This window comes from Rhincodon typus, chromosome 4, assembly GCF_021869965.1.
Source record: "Rhincodon typus isolate 14 chromosome 4, sRhiTyp1.1, whole genome shotgun sequence".
Classification (NCBI taxonomy): domain Eukaryota; kingdom Metazoa; phylum Chordata; class Chondrichthyes; order Orectolobiformes; family Rhincodontidae; genus Rhincodon; species Rhincodon typus.
Window position 1 is genome coordinate 16,716,201 of NC_063335.1, and position 18,847 is coordinate 16,735,047.

Below are 18,847 nucleotides of genomic sequence, written 5' to 3' on the forward strand. Positions count from 1 at the left end.
CTCTGATAGTATTTTGTTAGCTCTCTTCCGCAATTATTATCCGCTCTGCAACCAGAACACTGCCTCTAATCCACACATTTGGATTAATGGGCCCTGATAACTCACTTTGATTTGTTTTTCTATCTGGCCCCAGGTCTGACAGTGACAACAACCCCACCCCCAACCAACTTGGATGGACAACCCCAAATGGTGATTGACCAGATCACTTTGTGCAGCTCCCCACCTGACTTACCACAATTCCCTGGGCTGGTTGTACTGGGCCCGCAGGACTGACTGTAGCCCACATTGCAGACTGTAATGATAGAGACCTTCTGAGCCCAAGTGGCTGCCTAAACAAGTGCAAGCCCTTGGATTGATAGCGGACATTGTCCTCGATTTATGTGTCGTGTCTCTCTAACTGAAGTCTGTCTCCCTTGGCCTGACTGAGGATGACTCCCCTGAGATTTAGACATGTTTCTAAGTTAGTTTGGTTGAAGTTCATACAGTTTTCATTCCACCTATGCAGTAGGTGTGTGATGCAAGAATGAATTTGACATACCACTGTGTTATACATCATTATGCCCAGCCCCTTAACTGATTATTGCTGACAAACATGACCAGCTACCTGGCTTTGTCTGCACTAAACAGCATGGCAGGGCAGAAGTACTTTGAGTCCTTTGAACTCAAGGCAAGGTGAAGTAGAGATGCTGTGATTATCCAAGTATGCACAAAGTGAGTGAGTGATTATGAAGAGAGCAAGCAAGGAGCTCTGAAATGGAACCTGGATCAACACATGAGTTAGGTGCCATTCTTTGTGTACATAGTGAACTGGTGCTATTGCACTCCAAAATGCAGCATCTAAGCAGTAAACCATTTTGCAAGTGGATCAGAGATATATCAGCCTCATCACAACCTCAGTGCACATGTCAAATGCCATGGGGTAGAGCAGGGGGAGATCTGGTGATGCAGTCTGTCACTGACCATGGAGCATACTCTGGGATGTTGGTAGCTACTGTTCAGTCTGCAGGCCCTCAGGGGCAAGACCTGAGCTAAAGTCACCAAGTACCCATTCAGCAGGTGATAACTGTGTCACTGGGGAGTTGGTGGAGCTCACAACGGGTCAGGCATTGTGTCTGGGGGCATTGGGAATCTGTTTCGGTCTGACAGGGATGGATGTCAATTCCATGGCTAGTGCTGGGCCCAGGAAATCACAGGAGTGAGTTGGGTGTCAGGTGTCAGAAGTGATGGCAGGGTGTAAGGCATTGTGAGGGGATTGGTGAGAGTTGGGGTTCAGGATGCAGTGGGGCTGGAGTTGGTGATGTTAGTGTTAAGATGGTAATTGCAATTCTATATCGAAAAAAACCACAGAACCCGAAATGGGCATGCATTTTGAATTCACATCTGATTGAAATGTTAATAAGTTCTAATGTTCCTGACTGAATTTTAACCTGTTGTAAATGTTGTCAATGTTGATATTTATATGAAAGGACAAAGGACTGTGAATGTCTGACATCAGAAATGAAACCAGAAAATGCTGGAAATATACAACAGGTCTTTTTCTGTGGAAAAAAAAGCAGCAGTAATGATCAGCATTGTCAATATTGACCTAACCGTGTTAAAGTCATCCATTAATGTCAGCACCTGAACTCACAGGTCAGATCTAATAGTTTTTTTTTGGGAGCTATGAGATAATTCTCTAGGTTGTAAATCAGTGTCTCCATTTGGACATAATGCATTGTTTCTGCTCATAATTTACATTAAGAAGCTTGCCAAGGTTTAAAGAATTACAACGAGACTGAATGCAAACAGATTAAATCTAATTTCAGAAACCGGAAACTTCTGCATCAAAGATCTGCATCGCATGCAATCATTTAGGCCAGTGCTGGGTTTTCTGGAAATGTCTACTATAAACCTCTTATCCTTCTCATTCCATTGTCTTTTAATATTCTGCTTCTCAAACATATACACAATTCTACTTGATTGGCATTGTAGTCACAAGAGTGACCATGATTTTTTTTTGCAATTTTCTTCTTGAAGAAACATGTTGTTCATCTCCAAGAGGCAATATTGGTCATTTATAACGTGACTGCAGCTGAGTACGTCATGTTAAATTTATTTTATTTGGTCATGGGATGTGGGGATGTTGCTGGCTGGGCCAGTATTTATTACCCACCTCTTGTTATCCTTCAAGGTGGTGGTGAGTAATTTCTTTCATATTTGGAACTTGGTGTAGATACAGCCACAATGCAACGAGAAAGGGAGTTCCAGGATTTTGGCCCGACGATACTGAAGGAATGGTAATTGCATTGCCAAGCCAGGATTATGAATGTCTGACTTGGGTGACCAGTTGCAGTTGATGGTCTTCCCATGTATCTGCTACCCATATCCTTCCAGATGTAAATGGTCCAGAGTTTGAAGAGTAGTTTGTTTGTTAGGGTATAATAATTACTGTATTTGTGTAATAATTAAAATCACACACCTGTTAAACCCAATAGAAATATATTGTTCAGAATATTGCTCAGTAATTTCACAGTATTGTTACAGAAAGACACTGAAAATTGAATATAAATTATTCACATGAACTAAATTTATAGATTTTTCCTTCGAATTAAAATTAATTTTTACACAGTAGTAGACAACCCACTGTCTTTGCAGACTTGTTTGTCAATTTTTTGCAAAAGATGTGTGACTAATTAGCAAAAATTATACTCAAAATGCTTTTAAACTAACCTGGAAAGCATCTGCTCCTGCAAATGTATATCACTTAAATTTCTCATATGGCAGCCTTCAGTCTTTTTGAGAAAGCTTCTTACCCGCATCCTGATTTGAAACTATCCAAAATGCAGTCAAGATGTAACCTGGGCCAAGTTGGAGAGACGCAGGGAACATAATTATTTCATAACTAACTAAAGCCAGACTGCTCATCCTCAAGGTAAGTTGCAGACCAGCAGGAATTGAAGCTTCTTAAAGAACAGTGAAAACTTGGAAGATGTTTTGGAAGTGGCACAGTAGACCAGAGGGCTTTCCCCAAGGATTTCTAATGCAGTACTAGCGGCGTGGTGCACAAAATAAAGTCACGATGTCTACAGCACAGAAAAAGGCTCTTCAACCCATCAAGTCTGCACTAGTCAAAAATGACTGCCTAAGTACTCTAATCCCATGATGAGGAGAATAAAATCCTCTCCCCTTGAAGGCAGTGAAAGAAAATAGCCATAGTCTTCAATGCCAGTAGCCAGCCCTGAGGATCGGGAAGCAGTACCGCAGAATGTTTAGTGATCTCACACGAATAGCCAAGATCAGCGAAGGCATCCTTACATTTCTATCAATTGCACCACTCACTTCATGCACTCCCAGTTTTTCAGTTCATGAAGCAATGGCTGTTTCACCTGGAAATCGGATGTGTTGATATTTGTGACACCACATTAGACGTTACAATTAGGAGTTAGCCTACACCTGAGATAGAAGGATACACCAGAATCAGCAGTTGCCTGCTCTGCTAAGTAAGAATTATTGAGTGAAGCCTTTCAGTATTCCAAGTGCCAGTGTCTCATATGCAGTGTCTAATGTTCTCTGCACAATTGCTTATTGAAATGTGGAGGCCTTGTATTTGGAAGACATAATAGGTTGACACTGCTCATCAGATGAAGATGCTGTGGAGTAATGGGCAGAGCAGAAGGGTTATGATGATAATCACCTTTGCAACAAAGGCAAGGAACATAGAAATTTGTTCATGGAAGCTCAGGGTATCCTTAATCACAATTATTTCTTCCCGCAACAAAGATACCTTTCAAGTATTATTATTGCATGAATGTCCCATTGAGAAGAATGATACGGAGAATTTGTTCTTGCAATCCCTTGGTAAGAGAAGCTCCTGTTTTCTTCTTGCAACACAGAGCAAAACCTGCTGGGAGATACCACTAAACCATAGGGCCACCTGATACTTCCCCTCTGACATATTTCCTGCAACCTTCTGCCTGTTATCTTGCATCCTGGTTGAGCTGCATTTTTTGCATTGGAGAGTCTGTGTGTGGTTCTAGAAAATCGTCTAGAGCTTTTTGATTCCACAGTGTACAGACTCTAAGTTGAAGGGGTCCAGTCTTGAAGAAATACTGTCTCTGGAAATTCTCAAAGGCAAATTTAACATCACAATTCAGGCTTCAGGTTTCTTGAATGTAGGTTTGGATATTAGTTTGGTGGAGAGTAACCTTGAATCAGCAATCATTTTTAGTAGGTTTTACACGTGTCCTGATAAATTGGGGGAGGTCATCACCAAGATAATCACGTATCCAAAGAAGACACAAAGAAGTCAAGAAGCTTGAGCAGACAATTATATTGACTATGCCATCAGACAAGACCCATTGCCAGGTAAAACAGACGAGAGCTGAGTACAATAATGAAACAGCTTCAACAAGGAGGTATTGAAGGCAAATGAAACAGCAAAGAATTAAATTCAGATGTGCATAATCAAATTTCTAGTCTTAAGTGACCTAGCATATAGACTTAACCCTTTTTAGTGGTGTTTCTAATGCCAAATATCTGAAAGAAAATTCTAGTGGAGTTCGATTTATTATATTCTTAGAAGATAAAAATATAAAGCGTAGTTTTTTGGCTTGGGGAAACCAAGAAAATAAAATGTGATTAAATGCATCCTAGCTGCAAAAGCACAAGCTCTGTTTGAAGCAATAGATATGGGATTTTACTTATCCAACATTTTGAGGGAAATTCTACGCAAGGAGCATTCTGAGAGAGAGAGTAAAAAGAATGCTCATTGGATGCCATGTGGATTGAAAGGAAAAAAGTCTCTTCAATCCTTTGTAAAGAACAACCAAAATTTAGCTTTCTTTGTCTAAGTTTTTATTCTTGTATGCATGGCAAAGGTACCCATCAAATATGGTGCACAGCTCTCTGATTTGCTGCAAAACAATATTTCACTATTTTTACAGATAACAGGCATCCTATAAAAAGGCAACACATTTACACATCTACCACTAACTCGAATGTTCATTCAATTCTACATTCCAAGTGAGAACAAATTAGTATATTATCCAATCATAATTAAATCTATATACATGATTATAATATCCAATCCAAGCACTACATGTTTACATCAATAATTGTAAGTATATACTTTATGATCAATACTCTTATGTGTCATTTTACCCTCTTTAACCATTCATACAGAGTGTGGCTGAGGAAGAGTTAGGATTGATGCAGCTATTATCAGAGTAAGGATGGAGGGAAAATAAACTCAAACATAAAACTTGTCAACCTAAGTTATCAGATTGTTTTGCAAAAGTCAACAAACAATTTCTTTGAGAAATCAAAGCATCAAAGAGGGACATCTTTGTATTGTGTTGGGTTATATGAAGCATGGAAATTTTTTTTGACTTGCTTTGTAATTGCATAAGCATTTTTGTTTTCGACAGTGGAATCTGTTAAGTAACATTGAATTGAATTGTTAAGGTAGGTGAAGAGTTTCGTTCAATTAATGCTCAGAGCATTTATAAAGGGCTATTACCAGGATCTGAGGGTAGTAAGTAGAAAGCAGACACAGATAATGCCGTATTTTGTAAGTAAACCTGTTATCAAGAAATGTATTTAATGTCTAGTTCCATTGAACACCAATTGGCTTGGGAGTGGATTAAAAGAGGGTTCATTTAGATCAGTCGAGGGGAATAGACCTAATTATTTCAGTCATTTGCATAGTCACCTACTTCATGGAAATATTGTTGTTGATATGACTGGGTTCAATGTGTTAACTAACAGAGTGATGGAACACCGACCGAAACAGGATGAATGAATGATTACTGCTTCCAGGTTATAGGTCATTCACCAGAAAGCCACACCGAGCATGGGCAGATGCTAACTTTATGCTGAGTGTGAACATGTTTCAAAATGGCGGTGGTGGGGTTAGCATCGTTCAACTCCTGATACTGGAGTTGAGCTCTGCTCAGGGTACCATGCACAGGAGCTGCCAGCTGTATTCACACCATCCACACCATCTCCCACATCTTTATTCAGTACCATGGCGGCCCCATTGTCTTTCCATGTCTTTTTTTTTGCGGGGGTATCTGTTAGGGCCGGGGCCTGAACGGTCCCGAGATCCACAGCCAGCTCTGATTCAGGCGCTGAGGTTGCAAAGGCTTCAGCGTCAGCGGTGAAGGAACCCAAAGCCAGGATTCTGGTGACCGACGACCAGCAGCAGCATCTGGAGGAACGCCAGAGGGGAAGCAGGAGGAATGAAACCAGGTCCATGGCTCCAGCTCAGGCCCAGTGGTTGCTGAAGTGCAGAGGCAGGGCTGTAACTGAGACCTCGGAGCCTGTTACACAGCCCACGTCCCCAGCCAATGTCAAGTGGTGAAAAGAGGAATAGCAGAAGATAGCAAAAAGAAGAGGGAAAGATTAACTCGATTGCAGTTAAATCTATTATTATGCTCAGAGTTTCAAGATGGTGCCAGAGCATGGTGACACTTCGTGTTCTGTATGTGAGAAAACACTTTTCTCTGTATTTTAATACAAATGTGACAAATTAAAATGTAATCTAATCATAGGAAAACAGGAATAGGAGTAGGCCATTCAACCCCTTGAGCCTGTTTAACTATTTAAACTCTTTTAGATTTCCCCTTTGGCTTTTATTGTCGAGAATTTAGAAGCTTAATTTGGCTAATCTCCTCTCTTAACCCCTGAAGTCGAGTTATTTTCCTTGTAAAACTGCATTGACTTCCCTCCAGGGTCAAAATATCCTTCCTAAAGATGAGGTGCCCAGCTCTGCTCACAGTATCTAAGTGGAGTCCAACATAGCATCTGAATCCTTGTACTCCAGCCTTTTAGATCTGAAGGCCAGCATTCCATCAGCCACCATGATTATTTTCTGCACCAGTTTGTGACATTTTAAAGAGCTACACTCCTGAACCCTCAAATCTCATTGGACATCCACTGTATTTAACTTCATGCCTTTTAAAAAATACCCTGATTTATCCTTTTCTGGTCTGAAATGGATGACCTCAAATGCTCATATTAAAATCCATTTGCCACAGGATTGGCCATTCACCTACCAATATCCTGTTGTAATTTTATGCCATCATCAACAATTCTGCCCAATTTTGTGTCATCAGCAAATTTGGATATTTGAATTTTTATGCTATTATCCAAGTTGTTAAGGAATGTTGTGAATAATCGAGGCTCCAGCACAGATCTCTGTGGGACACTGCTAGTTATGTATTGCCAATTTAAGTATTTACCCATTATTCTATCTCTCTGTTCCTCCCACTAAACCAATTTCCTATCCACGTCAGTAATTTGCCCTCAATTCTGTGGGCTTCCACCCTAGCTAATAGTCTCTTGTTTGGGACTGTATCAAAAATCTTCTGGAAGTCCAAATGAACAACATTCATCAACTAACCTTTGTCCACCACCATTGTCAACTTTTAAAGAAAACTAATGTTTGTCAGTCGTGACCTAGCCTTCATAATCCATAATAAAAACCGAAAGAACTGTGGATGCTGTAAATCAGAAACAAAAACAAAGTTGCTGGAAAAGCTCAGCAGGTCTGGCAGCCTCTATGAAAGAAAAAATCAGAGTTAAAGTTTTGGGTCCAGTGACCCTTCCTCAGAACTTTATAATCCATGCTGATTCTCCCTGCTTAACTGAAATTTCTGCGGGTTACCCTATCCTTGATTATAAATTCAAACAATTTCTCCATCACAGATGTCAGACTAATTGATCTGAAATTCCGTTGTTTCCTTCTATCACCCTTCTTAAAGATTTTTGTGGTTTTGTTTCAGTATTGAGATATGGCATTCATAACACTATATGTAGGCAACCAATGGCCAATGACAATGGGGAAGCAAGTTATCTTGGCAAAGCCACGTGCATTCTGTTACATGTGCATTATCTCCCCTTGTATCTCCATTTTGACCTAGTCCCCTCCCCCTCTCATGATGTCCCCCTCACCTTTGGGGCTCTGCATTACCCTTAATGGGCTTTACACATAAATTAACCAATTGGAAAACACTGTGAATTACTGGTGGTGGTTAATAGATGAAAAAAAAGGGCAATTTGGTGATGAGACAAAAAAAGTTCAGTTCTGTGTTAAGAGCACTTCTGGATACAAAAAAAAAGGCACAAATAAAATAGATTATTATAATTTTATACAAATCTTGAGTGCTTTCATTTTTTTTGTAATATTAGAATTGCGTTGGTCTTCAGTCTGTTAAGAGCAAAATTGTAGAATGTATAATTTGAGATTTAATTACAATCCGATCTGTTACTTATTTAAAAAGGGAAAATAAGTTCACAGTTAGAGTAACATGACTGAATGTTGATCTATCACAGATAGTGTTAAAATAAAATGGAAGAATTAACTGGACATAGCAATAGTGACCATTTCTCTCAAGCCACTAATTGAAAAATATTGATTAAACTGGCGCAATATTAAATTCTTTGCTGCACTTCAGTGATTGTACATCAACCATATTAGTGTAATTAGAATATAATAACCCTATTCACCATAGTTAATATAATATATTGACAGGTAAGTTACTTATTTAAATAGATCAAAGATTCAGAAAAACAGATAAAAGAATCTAAGTTGCTTAAATTGTTATTTTTATTCACAGCAAATCCAAATAGAGTTTTAATTAACTTAATAACATTAATCGGTTTCTATCTCTACTAAAACAGTAAACAGATGCAAATACACTGATCAATTATCTCATACTTCAAAACAGTTTCTCAGCTGTAATTATAAATAATTGCTTTCTTAGCTTACTTTTTTGCTGTTAGTTTGTTTTAACTTATATGCTTCCTTACACTTTTTTAAACAAAATTGTCCTATGGACATCTCTGTTTACTTAAAGTTTACTGAAAGGATAAAACTACTCACACATTGCCATGAAAGAATGGGGCTCTGGTTCAATTCCTGTTCAGAGAATTTAAATCAGTCTTAAAATTATTTTTCTTTCCCGCATTTGTGGCTTCTGCTTAATTTTGTTTCACTTTCTGAAATAATTAAACCATAAAGCCAACAGTGTTTTGTTTTGCTATTCATTCTGTGAAATGTTCACTGTCACATTAATAATAAATCACACACAAAAAGGGATTTGTGGAGTCATTTATGGCATAGAAGACTGTCCCATTGAGACCATGTGCTGATTTTCCATACAACAAAACACTCGGCCTTGTTTCTCCACTCCAGCCTGATTGACCACCAGAGATAGATTTCCTTTAAATGTCATGCAATTTCCTTCAGAAATCATTAGCTGTGCTTCCAGCACCCTCATGATTAGCCAGTTCCAGAGCATTAAAACTATTTATCCTCACAACCCTTACATATTGCCCAAAACTTTATATCTCAGTCCCCTAGGCTAATGTCGTAATGACTAATTTTCCTTTTCTCCCTTTCTCATAGTCCTGTACACCTCTATCTAACCTGCTCTCAAGTTCTTTTACTCCAAGGGTGAATAAACCCAGCTCCTCTCAGCTAATCTTGGAGATCAAATACCCCAACTCTGGAAATTTCTCTGTTCCCTTTCAAGGAGCCTGACTGCTTCATTCCTCTCTCTGTGTCTCTGTCTCTTTGTCTCTCTCACTCACACTCACATGCAGATATGCAGACACGCAGAAAATCACACAGACACAGACACGCAGACACATGCACAAGCAGACACGCACACGCAGACACATGCACAAGCAGGCACACACACACACACGCAGACACACACACACACAGACATGCCATCTTCAAAAATCTACGCAGACACGCACATGCACTCACACATGCACACACATGCACGCATGCACACACACACCCAACCCACACTATCCCTACACACTATTTAGAAATGTGCTGCCAAGTGTACATCATTTCCTGTCTGCCAAATCACTTCACAAATCTCTATACTAAAGTCCATCAGCCATTTGTTTGTTCATTCTTTTAACATTACAATGGTTTGTTGCAGTTCACTAATGTCCTTTTTAGGGAAGGAAACTGCCACCATTATCTGGTCTGGCCTATGTGTGACTCCAGACCCACAGCAATGTGATTGACTCTTACATGCCCTCTGGGCAGTTAGGGACAGGCAATAAATGCTGGCCCATCCAGCGATGCCCACATCCCGTGAATGAATTTAAAAACAGTTACATTAAAATTTATTGCAACATTTCTGATATAATCAATGAATTGCTTCATATCATCCATACTGTTGCTTTTTTTTTCTCTCTCTCTTCAATTTTGGAATCATCATTTTTTTAAAAACAATTTTAATCTGTATTTCAATCTCCAAGTCTTTTAAATACATCGAAGAAAATGATTCTAGCCCTGACTCTTCGAGAAGACCACTATCTACCATTATAATAATTGTGGCCACTTCCTTCATCAATTTACCCGAATTTTGTGGGAATGACTGAGATTAATGACAATGCCTGCACACAATCACATTGGCAACAAATTCCAGGCCTGCTTGCTTCCACACACGTTCCCATCAACCTCTGCAAATCCTGCCACATATTAAGAGTCCTCCAGGAATATCTCCAAGCAGCGACACCAGATATGCCATGTTCGATGCCATGTTCAGATCCAATTATAAATCACACACATCAGCTAGTGTAAAATTGCCTGCCATTTGAAACCTAAGGTGCTAGAATTTGAAATTGAAGTTCTTTTTAATGTTGAAACTAATCTGATTCAGGATGCTTCAATTGTTACAGCAGAAAATGGAAGTGCAATTCCATATTACCGTTCTTAGTTTCAGTCGTATCCAGTTCATATACAAAACACTGTTGCCATTAAAAACAAATTAGAATGAAGCACAACAAAGTGTCTGCAGTTTTTCAAGGAGGACACTTGATCGAGGAACAAAAGGTCAATGCTATGAATCATCAGAGAAAAGAAAATGTTCAAGGGTGACCTGAAACCTGTGTGAAATATTGTGATTAAATTACTGATATGGGTATGTTCAGCTTCTAAGTGACAATTTGATTGATATTCATTGCAGGTTCTGTTTCATATTCTGAAAGCAGCAGATCAGCAAGCTTTCTTAATTCTGTGATCAGGTCAGTTGAATAATAAAGCCACCTTTTAAGACACTGCCTGATAAATGCAAAGTGGAAACTATCAAAGTCTTGTGTAATTTCTAAATTAAATGATCAGTGTCTGCTTCAGAAAAAAAAAATGGAACAAAAAGATAGGCATTAGCAAGTGTCCCACATTTCTATTTAGTGATTGTCAGCTTTTAATTTCTCCCTGTTATTGAATGGTGAGTCTGAAGGAGTTAATTGTGAACTAGCTCACGTCCACTTCTAATTCCATGTCAAATACTGCATTATGAAGGAGAGATCCACAACACCTTTCAGACCAGTCGTTTAATAACTGGAGATTATTGTAAGATTGATCTAGCATTCGAAATAATGTGTTCAAAATTATTGACCTGCATTCATAAATAACGTGCAAAATTTTAACTCCAAAATATGGGCAGAATTGTGTTGGTGGGGGATTAATGAGTAAATGCCTGAAGTCTGATTTCAACCCACTACCCGCACAAGCTCTCCAGAGATCAGGCTGATTTTAAATATTAGAATGAGCTTATGACCCTCATTTGTATTCAGAATGTAAACCATTAAAATTTATTGTAACATTTATGATACAAACAATGAATGTGTAGCTGAAAACACAGAGTGAAATTTGGCAACTAAATCCAGGCAAGGAATGTTGAATCTGACTGATGAGTACTCTCTCACCCATCTGCTTGATCCACCATGAATAGACAACACCCCACATCCTGCACCATCATCTCCTTTCAGATTGCCCACTGGCCTTCCCCACTTCATCTCCAATTCCACCACCTAAACCAACCATAAGGCCCCCAGGCCTCTGAAAGTTCCTTAAGCCTCTGAAGTTGCCCATGGCTCTTAATCTTCTGACTGAGCCTCACAGCCCTCCCTAGCCCCTTATTACTCAGTCATCTCCAATTTTCCCCGAGTACTGATCTCTCACAGGTCTGTAATAACCAATGGTCTTTGATCCTATAGTCAATTTCCCCATCAAGCTTGTGATTCACTCAGGTCTCTGTATTATGGATGATCGGGGATTGACCAACCCTTCATGGGGGACCACTGGGTAGACCCAAAGTTCGATCCTGTCGTCTCCACAGTGTCACCCTGCCCCCAGGTCCACTCCTCAACCCAGGGCTGACGCTATTCCAAATTGTTCCTCAGTGCACCCCTAAGATTGACTTCAGACACTCAACCTATAGAGCAAACATAGCTGTCACTCCTTTGAATGTCCATTAGACAAAGTTGGTAAGTTGGTAATGTTGGGGAGATTTCTAACATCCTGCTTCCTTGCTCTATATCGATAGTCTTACGTTCGCCTGCTCCTCCAATGGTCAAGTAAGATAAAATCCATTCTAGTGTATTTTATATATTTCTTTATATTTTCTATTCCTTTTTCATACGAATTCTTTATTAAAGGAAAATTTCTGATGTGAAATTGGAAAGTTACACCTGAAAAGTCCATTGAAACAATCATTTTGCTGTTCTCTATTTATGCTTAAAACACTGTACATCTCTTAATAATCAGGGTAAATGATCAGGACTTGAGGAAAAAGTACCTGACTGGTGCAATGTCTTTTTATCCAGCCGTCTTACCATCATGCATGGGCGTTAGACAACAGCACGCTAAAGAACATGTAATATAGAAGCTTTTCAATTTTATTATCAGTGATATTAATTGCTTAAAAATCCAAAGAAAGTAACAGAGCAGGTAACAGTGACAATCATCCTTTTGAAATAATTCAATAAAAAATCACAAACTAAGATTCGAAAGAAAAATACTTTATTTCCTTTTGCACCTAAATGGAGTTTATAATTCCTCTGAATTCTAATGGTCAAGATAGTTTTGGGTGCATGTATGGATTGATCAGAATGAAAGAGCAAGTAAGTTTGTTCGTAACATAAATACCTTCATACTATGAATGCTCTGACATTCTTCAGTTTTTCATCCTGTTGTTTTACTTAATGCTTTCAATCTACCTGTTTCTGCAATCAAAGAGACTTTCCCTTCCAGCTTGTAAAACTGAAAAGCCTTTGTTGTCTTTTGATTGAAAATATGTATTAATTGCAATCTTTATGTTTAAAGTGCATTGCCATGTTTTCCAGAAATAATTTCAACATGTCATTCACATCATCACTAATTTCTAAAGTAGCCATGTCATAATTCAGAAATATGCAATATAAGATGTCAAGTATTTAATTTTACTTGTTGCGATGTAGCTCATTATATATCTCATTAATTGTAAATGTTCAGCTGAGACAGTATGGCTCCAGATTCCCGAATACATGAGACCACAGAAAATTTTATGTTTAACTTTTTGTTAAAACTCCAGTCCATAAATATTAAAAATTTTGCAATCAGTCCAAATAAAACACTTTTCATGGAGAACAAAAAAATCTTCTGCTCTGAATTTAATAAGTGCATGCCTCGGTGTACTTAACAAATTTTTTTTCGGATATTATTCAAACACATATAATGGCTACTTGCTCATATAGAACTTGAGCATTGCTCGAAAAAGAAGAGAAACACTGATGAAGCTTTCCACCCTGCATTTATCAGGATGGAATCACTGAAATTCCAAATTTCAAAGGAACAATAGCTTATACTGCATGACAACAGGCTGCTGATTGGTCAGCAAGCAGTATGATTGGTCTTGGCATTGCCATGGAGAAGGCATCAGGGAGCAGCAAGACTAGACCTTTTGCTTCAATTTAAGTATGTGACTCAACTCTGACAGTAGAGAGTGACAGCGTGAAATGTCACGCTCCCAATTTATTATGCAGCATCAACACGATTAGCATTCTCCATCATTCCAAAAGGATGCACTGCCGAGCACACAAATTAATAACGTGGCACATGAATTTCTGTACTGGTGCAATATCAATTATGTTCATCCTAACAACTGGTGGATCATATTAAACATTGGTTGCCTCACAATGCGCAGAGCACTGATCATATTCAACAGCTCATACTTGCATCCTCAGAACATAGAGTCCAAGATTACTGTGATTCTGATTGGGAAAAACGTTTACTGAATAGAAAACAAATTACATGTGGCTTAGTAATCCCACGATGGCAAGTGGTGGGATTAATAAAAATCTGAAATTAAGAGTCTGATGAGTGTAAGACTGTTTTTGATTGTCAAGGATAAACATGTCTGATTCACTAATGTCCTTTTTTTAAAGAGAAGAAAATCTGCCATCTTTACCTAGTTTAGCATATATGTGCCTCCAGACTCTTAGCAATGTGTTTGACTCTTAACTGGCCCCTGGGCAATTAGGGATGGGCAATGAAAAGGATTGTCAGGCTAACGCATGATCCCAATCAAACATAATTGAGAATAAGAGATAACAAGGTGTAGAGCTGGATGAACACAGCAGGCCAAGCAGCATCAGAGGAGCAGGAAGGCTGACGTTTCGGGCCTAGACCCTTCTTCAGAAATGAGAATAACTGAGAATAACTCCAGATATGACTTTGCTCTTCTGGCGATATCTGAACAGAAAAATAGTGAATATCAAAAGCACAAACTAAACTCGCTGGATCTACATGGACAGTACTGCCATGAACCTCTAGATCTCAGCACTTGCCCAAGCATCGCGTGCCAGTTTGTCATAGATCATCATGTACATATGCTAACTGAGGCACTTCACTTCACATCCATGTCCTTGCTTTCTGTTACAAACATCAATACCCCAAACATCTGCCCACTCATGAAAACCATTGGCTGGTTGAAAAACTTGCATGCTGCACCTCAGTCCCCACTCTGTGATGACCTGTTCCATTCATCAACTGCCCACCTTTCATATCAGTGCCCGACATGTCGATACCTCTGAGAATGACTTCCCCGCAGATATCCTTTTGTATTAAGGAATAAGGCACAAGTGGTCACCAACAAGTTTCTTGTGACAAATCCCATTGGTCAAAAGGCAGACCTTAGACTACTATGGCAAAAGTGGTCCTTGCTGAACAAGTTCAGGACAAGCTAGGACCCCTGTACAGCCAATCTCAATTGTTGGGGCATTAACCTCTGATGTACTTTGAAAGAAACACTCACAATGCTGCATTTTACCAAAGGTATTGCTACTACAGTCTAAGTGGTGGAGTTGTCACTGTAAACTTAAGAAATGGGGAGGCTAACACTTGAAATTCACCAAATATTAATTAACATACTGAACAAAATTACACTAACAAACAACTTAAGATAAAAATTTCAAACTTAGAATGTATCTCACTTATATTCATGAGAAGCCATAAACATACAAATGCAATAGCCCTTTGGAGGTAAAATAAATTTGTCCAGACATAGCACTTCTTTTCAATTAACAAAAACCATGGTTTCCTGATGCATGGCTCAACCAATTAGAGTTGACTTACTTCTATAAATTGAAACAAAAATGCACTGCTCCTTGGTGTATTCTCCATGGCAACACATTGGTGTGCAAGTGGACTGTAGTCAACCAGCACCCTGTTTCTCAAACACTTAAGAAACATAGCTGATGCACCAATACAATGCACCAATACAATGCACCAATACAATACAAAACAAAAAGTTAACTATTGTAAATAACATCAGTATCAGTAATGTAAGAATAGGCGACTCAGCCTGTTGTGACTGTTCCAAAATTCATGGTTAATCAACATGTCAGAGCAAATTGTCTGTTGTTGACCTACATCCTTAATGAACTTAATTAAATCAACCAATCTGCTTTGAAGATTATTGTTGAACCAGCTTTAAAAACCATCTGGAGAATGAGTTGTCTGGATGAGCGCTAACCTTTGTGCAAAATAGTTCTTCCTGATTTTTCTTTCATTTCACAGTAAAGATTAATTTATATGAATGATGGTAATATTTTAATCTTGCCCATCAAGATGATTAACTTCAGTGATAATAAATGTGATATGTAACTGCTATTAGTTTTCATTAAGCCTACATCATGGCATTTTGATGCATGTTCCTAACTGTAAACTTGCTACGTGTGTAGTGTCAATGTAGCATTTCTCCACTCATGTATATCTTCAGGAAAAGTAGATTACTTTATGATAAATCACAGGACTAGCTTCTCTTACAGCAACAACATTTTCAAAATATTGGAATTGTTGAAGGATTAGAACTCCTTGGAAAATTTAACAAACGTAATAATTCCGTAAATAGTTTGCAAAACATTACCGGTATTGGAAAAATACTGAAAGTTTGGGATCAGCATAAACATCTTAGAACCCACCTCTGAGCTGTTCTATAAGATGTGTTTTCTTGAAATAAAATAATCTTGCTAATTCCACCCCCATACCCCAACCCATCATCCTCTGAACATGTTTTTGTTTCCCATTGCAATGAAGTTCTGGGAAAGTAGTTTGCTCTCTATTCCCAATCTATTGTCATTATCACATGAGCCTTCACAGTGAATACCATTTCTTACCATGAAGGGGAGGTTTTCTAGCCAATGCCAGGCAAAATGTTACGGTTCCCCCATCCACTCACAGATTTGAAGGTGGGTGGCCTATTAATGGCAGTTTAATACCTCCCGTTATCCCTGACAACAGTTGATTGTGCTTGTCGCGTTAACCGCACTGTCTGGTGTCAGGCAAGCTGGGTGGAGCCACCCTTCTGTGTCCCCTATACCCATCCCCATGTGCTCCACAAGGCCACGCCACTCTTTCAACCCTCCCCACCAAGCCCCCTATATCCCTCCTCATGAGGCCTGTCAGTTTGACTGATATCACAGTCAGGCCTCCATTTGTTTGTCTTTTTCAGGAACTGCCTAGCAGTTTACCTACTGACAGCCAATTGAACAGTCTGGCACCTCTGCAACATGGAGTCTCTTCCCCAGATGGGAACATAAGTTTCAGACCGGCAGGATCAATGGGAATACATTTTCCACCAGCTTTATTGGAAAATCTCCCCACCTGAAAAGTTCTGCCTAGTTTCTTTTTCAACCTATGTTTCACCCCTCCGCCCCACCTTGCCCCCGTGCTGTCTTCCCGCTTGATAGAAATGGAAGCCTTAGCTGTTTTCTCCCTTCCTAATTAAGGGGAAAACTTTTATAGCTTTCAACACTCAACCCTAAATTGGATCAAGTAACACTGCACACAATAAAGGTGAATTGGAGCCTCAGCAGCTCATTTAATTTATAAATACTGATTTATCGGTGGAGCTTAACAAAACTGATTTACCTAAATCTTTTTAAACCTATTGTGGATTACAGCACCTCTTATTATTAAATTTACTTCATTGTAATCAAAGAAGCTCGCAGTTATTTCACACCTATTAGGCCAGCCCAAAGCACTTTTTAAGCACTGATATACTTTTCAACTATATTTTGTCTTCTCCAGCCATAGAATATTACAAAATTAATTGTATGCCGCAGTTCTTTGATCCTTCTGCCATAAACAATCTCGGATTCTGGCAGTGGTATTAATAACGACAGAGCAAGGACTTTGGTAGTGAGATTTCAGAGTGCTGAGATGCAGCACGTGATCTTAATCTTGGTATATGCCATCAAATGATCTTCCTTATTGGGGGAGAAAAAAGACATGATATTCTAAAATGAAATGTTTTGCTTTGTTCTGTAAAAGACTTACGTGCTTGTTTATGTACATAGTATAGTTTAATTTATATATTTAGTTATTCACGTGAAAGTGTTCATCCATTTCCGGAGGTCATTACGCTTCTCTCGCTGTTGAGGGATTCTTGAGGTGGAAAAATTCCATCCACAGCTAGTTAGCTCCTCACGCATGTTCCATGGCATATGGTATTGTGCCACCAACCTGGTAATTTGGATAGATTCACAACAGATCTAGCCACTCAAAAACCAGCATCTGAGGGAATTGTAGGCCATCGCAAGACAGCCTAAGGTGCATTTAACCATGAGCTGTAGTCTTATGAATTTGTATATCCCACAGTCTACCATTAACATTGAGATGGGGGATCAACCTTAGTTCAATAATGAGTGTGTCACAATGATGTGTCAATCTGGTACAATAACTACACAGAGCTATGTGCGTGTCAAAGATCAGATGCAGATTATGATCGATGGAACTTAGCGATTCCATGGGAACTGTAAAAAAGTTAAAACACATAAAGGGGACTCTCAGTCTATCATCTCTGCGCTGGCTGAATAAACTAGCTAACAGAATAGACCAGAGCTCTACAGTACTTTCACATTCAGTCATGAATTCACATCTGGTCATGAATAAAATATATATTGAATTAATTAATTAAATATAGGAGATTCGACCACAGAAAATCAGTGCAAGAGATTATATGGAAGCATTTGCAACCATCTTCAGCTAGATATACCAAGTAAACGATCCATCTCTACATCATAGCTGCTAGCCTTTAGCCGATTCACTTTCTTAAATATGGTATCAAGAACTGAAGGCATTGCATACGACAAAGATTATGGACACTAACAATATCCCTGCAACGATACTGTTTAGCACTACTAAGGATTATGCTACAGAATTAGACACACATCTTTCATCTATGCAGTGGAACCTGAACATCATTTATGTTCGACTGATAAATGTCAAGAAATATTCACATCACAAGTGCCATTAATTATCTCTAATGAAGAAATCTAACCACCCTGTTTTGACATTCAAATTCTGAACCCTTACTTGGCAATTACTTCTGACTGGAACCTGAACTGGACAAGCCATATAAATAAAATCAGAGATAGTAGGAACTGCAGATGCTGGAGAATCCGAGACAACAAGGTGCAGGGCTGGATGAACACAGCAGGCCAAGCAGCATCATAGGAGCAGAGAGGCTGACGTTTCGGGCCTAGACCCTTCATCAGAAAAGGGGGAGGGGAAGGG